The sequence below is a fragment of the Octopus sinensis genome, linkage group LG1 (genome assembly GCF_006345805.1).
Source record: "Octopus sinensis linkage group LG1, ASM634580v1, whole genome shotgun sequence".
Taxonomy (NCBI): domain Eukaryota; kingdom Metazoa; phylum Mollusca; class Cephalopoda; order Octopoda; family Octopodidae; genus Octopus; species Octopus sinensis.
Genome location: NC_042997.1, coordinates 133471183 through 133481091, shown reverse-complemented (window position 1 = coordinate 133481091; position 9909 = coordinate 133471183).

Below are 9909 nucleotides of genomic sequence, written 5' to 3'. Positions count from 1 at the left end.
ATGTATGTATGTGTGTATGTATGTATGTATGTGTGTATGTATGTATGTACGTACGTACGTACGTATGTATGTATGCATGTATGTTTGTACGTACGTACGTATGTATGTATGTATATACATATGTACGTATGTAGGTATGTATGTATGTATGCATGTAGGTAGGTAGGTAGGTATATATGTATGTAGGTAGGTAGATACGTAGGTAGGTAAGTAGGTAGGTAGATTGGTATGTATGTATGTATGTATGTATGTATGTATGTATGTATGTAGTATGTATGTAGTATGTAGGTAGGTAGGTAGGTAGGTAGGTATATATGTATGTAAGTATGTATGTAGGTAGATACGTAGGTAGGTAAGTAGGTAGGTAGATTGGTATGTATGTATGTATGTATGTATGTATGTATGTATGTATGTAGTATGTAGGTAGGTGGGTAGGTAGGTAGGTAGGTATATATGTATGTAAGTATGTATGTAGGTAGGTAGATACGTAGGTAGGTAAGTAGGTAGGTAGATAGGTATGTATGTATGTATGTATGTATGTATGTATGTATGTATGTATGTATGTATGTAGGTAGGTAGGTAGATAGGTAGGTAGGCAAGCAAGCAAGCAAGCAAGCAGGCAGGCAGGCAGGCAGGTACATACGCATGCATATGATTTTGATTGAGTTTGATTGGTTGTACAACGTGTTTTTATGGCGTGAATAGTGGAATTTTCAAAAATAAATTAACTCAAAGCATGCTTGCATTTTTAAGTGTAAGCAACTCGATATATATATATATATATATATATATATATGCTCCTCCTCCCCCATTCCCGTCATCCATCTGCGACGATACTTCCGTCGTAACTGCTATCCTGTCCTTTCTCGCCCGCCTTGCAAGGCTTCTGGTTGACAAAATTTCCCTCTCTGTCTTCCACGATAATCCAGCGTTTACAATACTTTTTTCGTCTGGCGTTAACAGCCCTTCTTATCTTGTTCTCCTTGTCTTGTCTCTCACTGTTATATATTTATTTTTCCACTGTTTATATATATTTTTTACTGTTTATATGTTTGTACTGTCGTTACCGTCTTGCTTTTATTTACCCCTCTGCGAAAAGATCTCAGAATTTTAATTGATTTGCTTTTCGCGGGAAGGATTTTTCTTCGAAGTATACGTCTCGCTTTTATCCTTCGAAACGTTTAGTAGATGAAATCTTAGCGACTGAAGAAGGGGATTTTTCGTTGTGCTTATTGTCCTGTATCTCTCCCTTTTTTTTGCTTGTCTTGTTCCTTGGTTTGTGTCTATGTTTCGTCTCTCTCTGTGTTCGACGTCTTTTTGGTGTCCTGTACACATATATGCGTGTATATGTACATGTAGAGGTAGGTACGTACATATATGTTTATATATATGCATATATTCTATTTTATTAACATATTATACGATTAAACGCACGCACCCTACTAAGTAAGATTGTTCTGTTTATCAAGTTAGCCTTGATATTAACTCTCACGCGACTCTGCATCTTTCTTTCTTTCTCTCCCATTCCCTTTTTCGTCTTTTTTTCCCTCACTTAACTTGTCTCTTCCTCTCTCTCTCATTCTTCATTCTCTCTCTCCCTTTCACCATTCTTCATGGTCTCCTCGCACCATTCCCCTTCTTCTCTCTCTTCCTCTTGCTCCTCCTCCCCCATTCCCGTCATCCATCTGCGACGATACTTCCGTCGTAACTGCTATCCTGTCCTTTCTCGCCCGCCTTGCAAGGCTTCTGGTGACAAAATTTCCCTCTCTGTCTTCCACGATAATCCAGCGTTACAATACTTTTTTCGTCTGGCGTTAACAGCCCTTCTATCTTGTTCTCCTTGTCTTGTCTCTCACTGTTATATATTTATTTTTCCACTGTTTATATATATATTTTTTACTGTTTATATGTTTGTACTGTCGTTACCGTCTTGCTTTTATTTACCCCTCTGCGAAAAGATCTCAGAATTTTAATTGATTTGCTTTTCGCGGGAAGGAATTTTTCTTCGAAGTATACGTCTCGCTTTTATCCTTCGAAACGTTTAGTAGATGAAATCTTAGCGACTGAAGAAGGGGATTTTTCGTTGTGCTTATTGTCCTGTATCTCTCCCTTTTTTTTGCTTGTCTTGTTCCTTGGTTTGTGTCTATGTGTTTCGTCTCTCTCTGTGTTCGACGTCTTTTTGGTGTCCTGTACACATATATGCGTGTATATGTACATGTAGAGGTAGGTACGTACATATATGTTTATATATATGCATATATTCTATTTTATTAACATATATATATATATATATATATATATATAAACAAAATCGAACACGTATTCACAAGATATGTGTGTTGTTATTTCGTGGGTCGGCTATGTTTTAACCGTAAGGGAATATACTCTCAATATGCCTGATGTTAAAAACACCTGAAAGTAAGTCATAGGCAAGGGAGACAACCCATACCAGGTTCCCGCTCACAGTGACAGAAATCGATCTTTCGTCATTGTCGTAACTTTTCAATGCCTGCCGCAAGCTATATTGCCGACTATGACTATATCTCTATATATGACTATATCTCTTATATAAAACCCGTTGTGTCTGTCTGTCCGTGTGTGTGTGTCTTCTAAGATCTCGGGCATCCTCCACTCGATTGCGATCAAATTTAATATGTAGATACCGACGGTATCAGGGCGTGTATAAGACTTGAAGAAATTACAAAAATCGATTCCAGGTGAGAATGCGATCAATAAAACCGTTTTTGTCCTGCTTTTCTTTGGTCAACCTGCACCTTCCATTTTTTGTTGTTTTTGTACTGCTTAAAGGCACGTTTCTTTCCTGCCAAGCTTACTGTTTAAACCATGTTTGTGTTCTCCCAGTCAACAGCCTCATCATTACTGGTACTTTAAACTCTTCAGTTGCATATTTGTGTGAATAAAATTGTTTTTCTTTGGAATAGAAAAAAGTCTATCTTTATTTCTTCTTTTGCTGGTGTCTCAAATTTAGGTTAAATCAGTGTTTCTCAAAGGGGAGGCCTATAGGACGGTCGGACAAGTTGTATTGAGAAAATTTGGTTTAAATGTTTGACAACTCAGCACCATCCGTTGGACGGGGGGAGGGCGTTTTGTTCGTCTATTATATAAAATCCGTTCTGTCTGTCTGTGTGTGTGTGTCTTCTAGGATTTCGGGCATCCTCCATCCGATTGCATTCAAATTTAATATGTAGATACCGACGGTATCAGGGCGTGTATAAGTCTTGAAAAAAATATAAAAATCGATTCCAGATGAGAATGCGATCAATAAAGTGAATAAAATCGTTTTTCTATGGAATAGAAAAAACGTCTAGCTTTATTCTTTTGCTGGTGTCTCAAATTTAGGTTAAACCAGTATTTCTCAAAGGGGAGGACTATGGGACGGTCGGACAAGTTGTTTTGAGAAAATTTGGATTAAATGTTTGACAACTCAGCACCGTCCATCGGACGGGGGCGTGGTTTGCTTATGCTAAATAGTCTGAGAACCATCTACTAATACATCTCAATGTTTCGTGCCACAGAAAGATTCAGATATGAATTAGAAGCAGCTCGATGCATATAAACATAGTCGAACACACATACACAAGGTGTGCGTATGTGTTGTTAGTTGGTGGATCGGCTGCGTTTTAGACGTCAGGGTTTTCCTTGTGGAATATAAGTTGGTACTTTTCTGCAGATTCTTTCTTTCTTAGGATTTTTGCAGAATATAGGATGGTACTTTTCTGCAAGATCCACAATGCGAGTTTCAATTCTGGCTATATTCTGATGTCACGTTATGAAAGCGCGTTGGACAAAATACTTCGTAGCATATCTTCCGGTTCTCTACTTTTTAAATTCAAATTCCATCGAGATCAGCTTTGCCTTTACATCTTTTCGGCGTCGCTAAAATAAAATACCAGCGGAACTCTGGGAGTCAATATAATCGACTTACACCATCTCTAAAAATCGTTGCCGTACTTCTGCTAAAATTCGAAACTCTTTTTTTATGTCATTTTTTTATTATATTTATTTATTTAATAGTTTTCGCCATACTTATATGGCAGTCTTATAAATATAAGACTAAAGCTGTCGCTGATTAGCTCCAAGAGGCCACCGCCTCAAGCCAGCTATTTGACACACAACCTACGTCCATTATAAACCTTCGAACAGGGGAGGTCAGCCGCTTCATCCTGCCAGTCAGACAGCTGCAGACATGTTTCAGGGTATTTGCCCTTTATCAATGCAGCGTAGTCAGACTCAGCAGGTGTCGCTACTGACTGTCCCTGTTCGAATAATCTATTTACCTAGTTTCAGTGGAATACATCCACTTGTTTTCAATAATAGAAATATTAAAATGACTAAGTCTCTCTAAAGGAGATTACGGCAGCGTTACTGGAAATTAATAGTTATCGCCATACTTATATGGCAGTCTTATAAATATAAGACTAAAGCTGTCGCTGATTAGCTCCAAGCTGCATTGATAAAGGGCAAATACCCTGAAACATGTCTGCAGCTGTCTGACTGGCAGGATGAAGCGGCTGACCTCCCCTGTTCGAAGGTTTATAATGGACGCAGGTTGTGTGTCAAATAGCTAGCTTGAGGGGGTGGCCTCTTGGAGCTAATTAGTGACAGCTTTAGTCTTATATTTATAAGACTGCCATATAAGTATGGCGATAACTATTAATTTCCTGTAACACTGCCGTAATCTCCTTTAGAGAGACTTAGTAATTTTAATATTTCTATTATTTATTTATTCTTTTACTCTTTTACTTGTTTCAGTCATTTCAAGCAAATCGACCCCAGGACTTACTCTTTCTAAGCCTCGTGCTTATTTTATCGGTCTCTTTTGCCGAACCGCTAAGTTACGGGGACGTAAACACACCAGCATCGGTTGTCAAGCGATGTTGGGGGGAAAAAACACAGACACACAAACATATACACACACATACATATATATATATATATATATATATATATACATATATTCGACAGGCTTCTTTTAGTTTCCGTCTACCTAATCCACCCACAAGGCTTTGGTCGGCCCGAGGCTATAGTAGAAGACACTTGCCCAAGGTGCCACGCAGTGGGACTGAACCCGGAACTATGTGGTTGGTAAGCAAGCTACTTACCACACAGCCACTCCTACGCTTATATTTATTTATTTATTTCATATATTTTATTTATCTATTTATTTTCCGGTTTGCAACAGGTATTTGATTTATTTCTGTTACCTGTTACCGTAAACCGGCTTTCCTTCAGCGATAAAATGCTCTGCTTAACCTTATCGTCTTTCATAAGTTATCATGAAAACTATCAGTAATAGAATACTTATTCGTCATCTTTTCATTATCTACCATTACCCCGTTGCTACAATCATCTTTCTTTTTATTCTTACGAAACGATTTACCATCTGGTCATTAATTAGTTCTGCTTGACTAACACACTAAGATGTAAAGCAGAACCTAATTTTAGCCTAATTTAGAAATAGTCCGTCTTCATTGTAACTCATCACAAATTTACGCATTTACACATGCACACGTAAACATGCGCGCGCGCACACACGCACAAATACACACAGGCACACACACGCGTACACACACACACACACACACACACACACACACACACACATACATACAGAAATATACGTATATATGTATACATACAAGCAGGCACCCATATATACACACACACACACAGATATATCATAAGCATGTGAAAAAATTTGTAAGCAATAATTTGTTAGACTTTAACAATAATAATAATAACAACAACAACCACAAAAACAACAACAATAGTAATAATCACCGTGATCACCGTAACCGACCAGGCTATCAGATGTTGCTATACACCGATGGTCACAATGCGCTTCGCATTATTTTAGCCTTCAAATGACGCCACCCCGCTGGCTAAGCGAGCAGGCCAACAGAAAAAAGAGTGAGAGAAAGTTGTGGCGAAAGAGTACAACAGGGATCGCCACCACCTCCTGCCGGAGCCTCATGGAGCTTTTGGTGTTTTCGCTCAATAAACACTCACAACGCCCGGTCCGGGAATCGAAACCGCGATCCTACCACCGCGAGTCTGCTGCCCTAACCACTGGGCCATTGCGCCTCCAATAATAATAATAATAATAATAATAATAATAATAATAATAATAATAATAATAATAATAATAATAACATGATTTCATTGATTTTCCACAACGGCGAAGGATGAGGGAGGCAATACAAAGAAAGGCATAATGCGTGGGTGTTTACGTTAATGAAATGATTAAAAAATGTGAGTATACACGGTATACACCGAAAAAGAAGGGACATATGCATAGCATACAAAGGTAAAAAATAAGTGGCAGGGAGGATGACAGAGATGTGACTCACCTGATACAGGAAGGCCTCTAGGGATAATCGAGGAACCCCACTGTCCGAAATTACCCTGAAACCCCAAAAGCAAGTGCCCTCTCCAGATCCTTCCCTCTAACTCTTGACATTTTCGTAATTTTCACCCACCTTTTAATAAACTCACTCAAGGACAGCACTTCCCTCACCATTCTCAATTTCCCTTGGAAGTGAAACTTGAAGAAGACAATGAGAGCTCTACCAAAGAGGAATGTATCAGTCCTTATGCCTTTCAACCTTATCCACTAAACAACCTCTTTCGCCACAGCCACCAGGCAAAGGAATACTGCTTTGCCTGCCCGATTGAAGGAGGACAGCAGGGCAATCATTACTACAGACTCGGCTGAAAGATGAATCCGTCCCACACGTGATAGCAGCTAGAACGGTTTGGACACTGCGCGCACCTCGAACAAGCCCGTCTGACAGTCCAACCGTGACTGTAGAGTATATCAACAGCCGTTAGTGCCTCTCCCGCCCCCGGTAGCCCTGCCAGGCTAAGGACATCTGGAAATTATCCATTGTAGTTTCCGACCGGAAAGTCCTCCAGAACAGGCTAGCCGGTTCGTTCATGTCGGCGCCTAGAGTTTCCCCGAGAACGTTGTCGCACTTCGCCGCCATTAATTCTCTATAAATTTCCAAAGCAGAACATTCACCGATCCCATTGCCCGACTGGCGGGGGATTGTGAGCGTCTGACGATAATAAATGACCTGATGCAATAACAGGCACTGGCTCTCATGGCTTCTAGTCTTAACTGATTCGAAGTGTTATCATGTACATGTTTTGTTTTGGTATAAAAGATAGCTACAGCAAATATTCTGCTCAATACCACAGATTGCTTGTCAGTTGTTTCACCCTAACAAGTTGAGCATGTCCCTTAGTGGCTGACGATTTGTGCATCTCTTGATCACAAGCAGGAGTAGTAGGGGAGCATCATAGCTATGTGACGAGAGGAATTTTTTGGAGTTTGAATAATTCACCTCTGGAAACATGGGTGTTTCGTTCAACATCTTTAGACAACCCATATTCAGGGACCTTTTGAGCAGGATGAGCTACTCAACCGGAAGAAAAATTCTAACTGGGCCCCACCTGCAAGGTCATGTGCTGTTTATCTTGATATGAGAACATCATGTCACGTACATATGGTTGTGATGCATGTGCCTGGTGTACCCTTATCAGATGGGTAGTCATGATGGGTATACTGGGCTTCGTATATTTTACCTCTGTGTCACTTTGATCGCATGCGCTGACTCTAACCCAATAATAATAATAATAATAATAATAATAATAATAATAATAATAATAATTTCTACTATAGACAAGACCTGAAATTTGGGGAATGGACTTGTCGATTACAGTGCTTGACCATTACTTAATTTATCGACCCCCAAGACGATGAAAGACAAAGTCAGTTTCGACGGAATTTGAACTGAAAACTATTTTTGTCATTGTCACCCACTTTTTGACAAATTCATAAGTAGAGAACATTGCTTTCTCCACCCTCATTTTTCCTTTCCTCAAAAGTCTCAGTCCACCACACAACCTCTTTCCTCATAGTCACTGAACTGAGGAACGCAGCCTGCTCTACCTGGCGAAAAAGGTGGGTGGGGAGGCGTTCACATGATGGACTTCGCCAGTAATCGGATTCGTCCTACACGTGACAACAGCTTTTTGACATAAATGCAATGCTTGGACACTGCACCAATTCGTGCACTACGGCATCGTCACTCTGCGAACATCTCGAGCAGTCCCCGTCTGGCGGTACTTCCATGCTTTTAGAGTTTATCTCGAACCAGTTGTACTCTTCAGCAACACTGCCACGTCTTGGCACAAGTATGTATGAGAAGGGAGATATTACAATGATAGGATGCAATTTGTATGTGGGTAGTCATACAATTAAGCGAGGAAGAGAAAAAAGTACTAATGAGAAATTACGAGGTGATTTCCTGAAGCTTTGTGACTTTTATAGGAGAGGCTGTTATAATTATCCTAGATAATTGTAGTTTTAGTATACCATTACTATACACAGTGGAGGCGCGTGGCTTAGTGGTAAGGGTGTCAACACCATGATCGTAAGATTGTGGTTTCGATTCCTGGACCGGACAACGCGTTGTTGTTCTTGAGCAAAACACTTCATTTCACGTTGCTCATATACATGCTGGAGATTTTAGTCGAACAAATCAGCCCCAGGACTTATTTTTTAAGCCAAGTACTTATTCTATCGGTCCTTTGGCCGAACCGCTAGGGACGTAAGCACACCAACATCGGTTATCAAGCGGTGATGGTGGGACAAACACAGATATGAACACACACATACACACACACACATTTATATACACACACGCATACATACATATATACATACATACATATATACATACACATTTATATACACACACGCATACATACATACATACATACATACATACATATATACATACATACATAAGTACGTATGTATTATGTATGTATATATATATATATTATATATACATATATATATATATATATATATATAGGGAGAGTTTACGAAAAAAACAAAAGACGAAGACAGGTGGTGTACAAAACAAACAGATGTATTAGTATAACGCTCAGGAATAGAAAAAGTCTTTTACGTTTCGAGCCTTCGCTCTTCTACAGAAAGGGACACAGAAAAAAACAAGGAAAGAAACAAGGAGAGAAAAAATGTGTGTAGTGGCTAACGATCTATCATGGCGACTAGTGCCGGATAGAAGGGTCAAACACGAGGAGGAAAGTAGAGGAGATAACAAGGTAAAGATGACCCCCAACACAAAGGGGCGTGTATAAGAGAGTATGTATGTGCGTGTGAAAGAGGGCTGGTGGTCTGGACGTGTGCGTGTATGTGTAGGTTTAAAGATGTGGGGATGGGTGTGTGGGTGGTGTGTTGTGATGTGATGTGTAATGTTGTATGGTGAAGTGTGGTGTGGTGTGATGTCTTTCTACACACCACTCACTAATAACAAAAGCATATTTTTCAACACGAGTTGTTTTTCCTTACGGCTTTCCATATCTCGAGCGTGACTAATACCTTAAATTTTGCTGTTGCAAATTCACATGTTCAGTTCTGATTGACTAAACCAGAGGTTCTCTAAGTGGGTGGTACCGCTCCAAGGCGGAATATACGACGGGCTTCTTTCAGTTTCCGTCAGCTTAATCCACTTACATGGCTTTGGTAGGCCCGAGGCTATAGTTAGAAGACACTTGCCCAAGGTGCCACGCAGTGTATAAAGTAAATTTATAACTTCGGTCAATACTCTTTTTACTCTTTTACTTGTTTCAGTCATTTGACTGTGGCCATGCTGGAGCATCGCCTTTAGTCGAGCAAATCGATCCCAGGACTTATTTTTTGTAAGCCTAGTATTTATTCTATCGGTCTCTTTGCCGAACCGCTAAGTTACGGCGACGTAAACACACCAGCATCGGTTGTCAAGCGATGTTGGGGGGACAAACACGGACACACAAACATATACATACATACATACACACACACACACAGACACA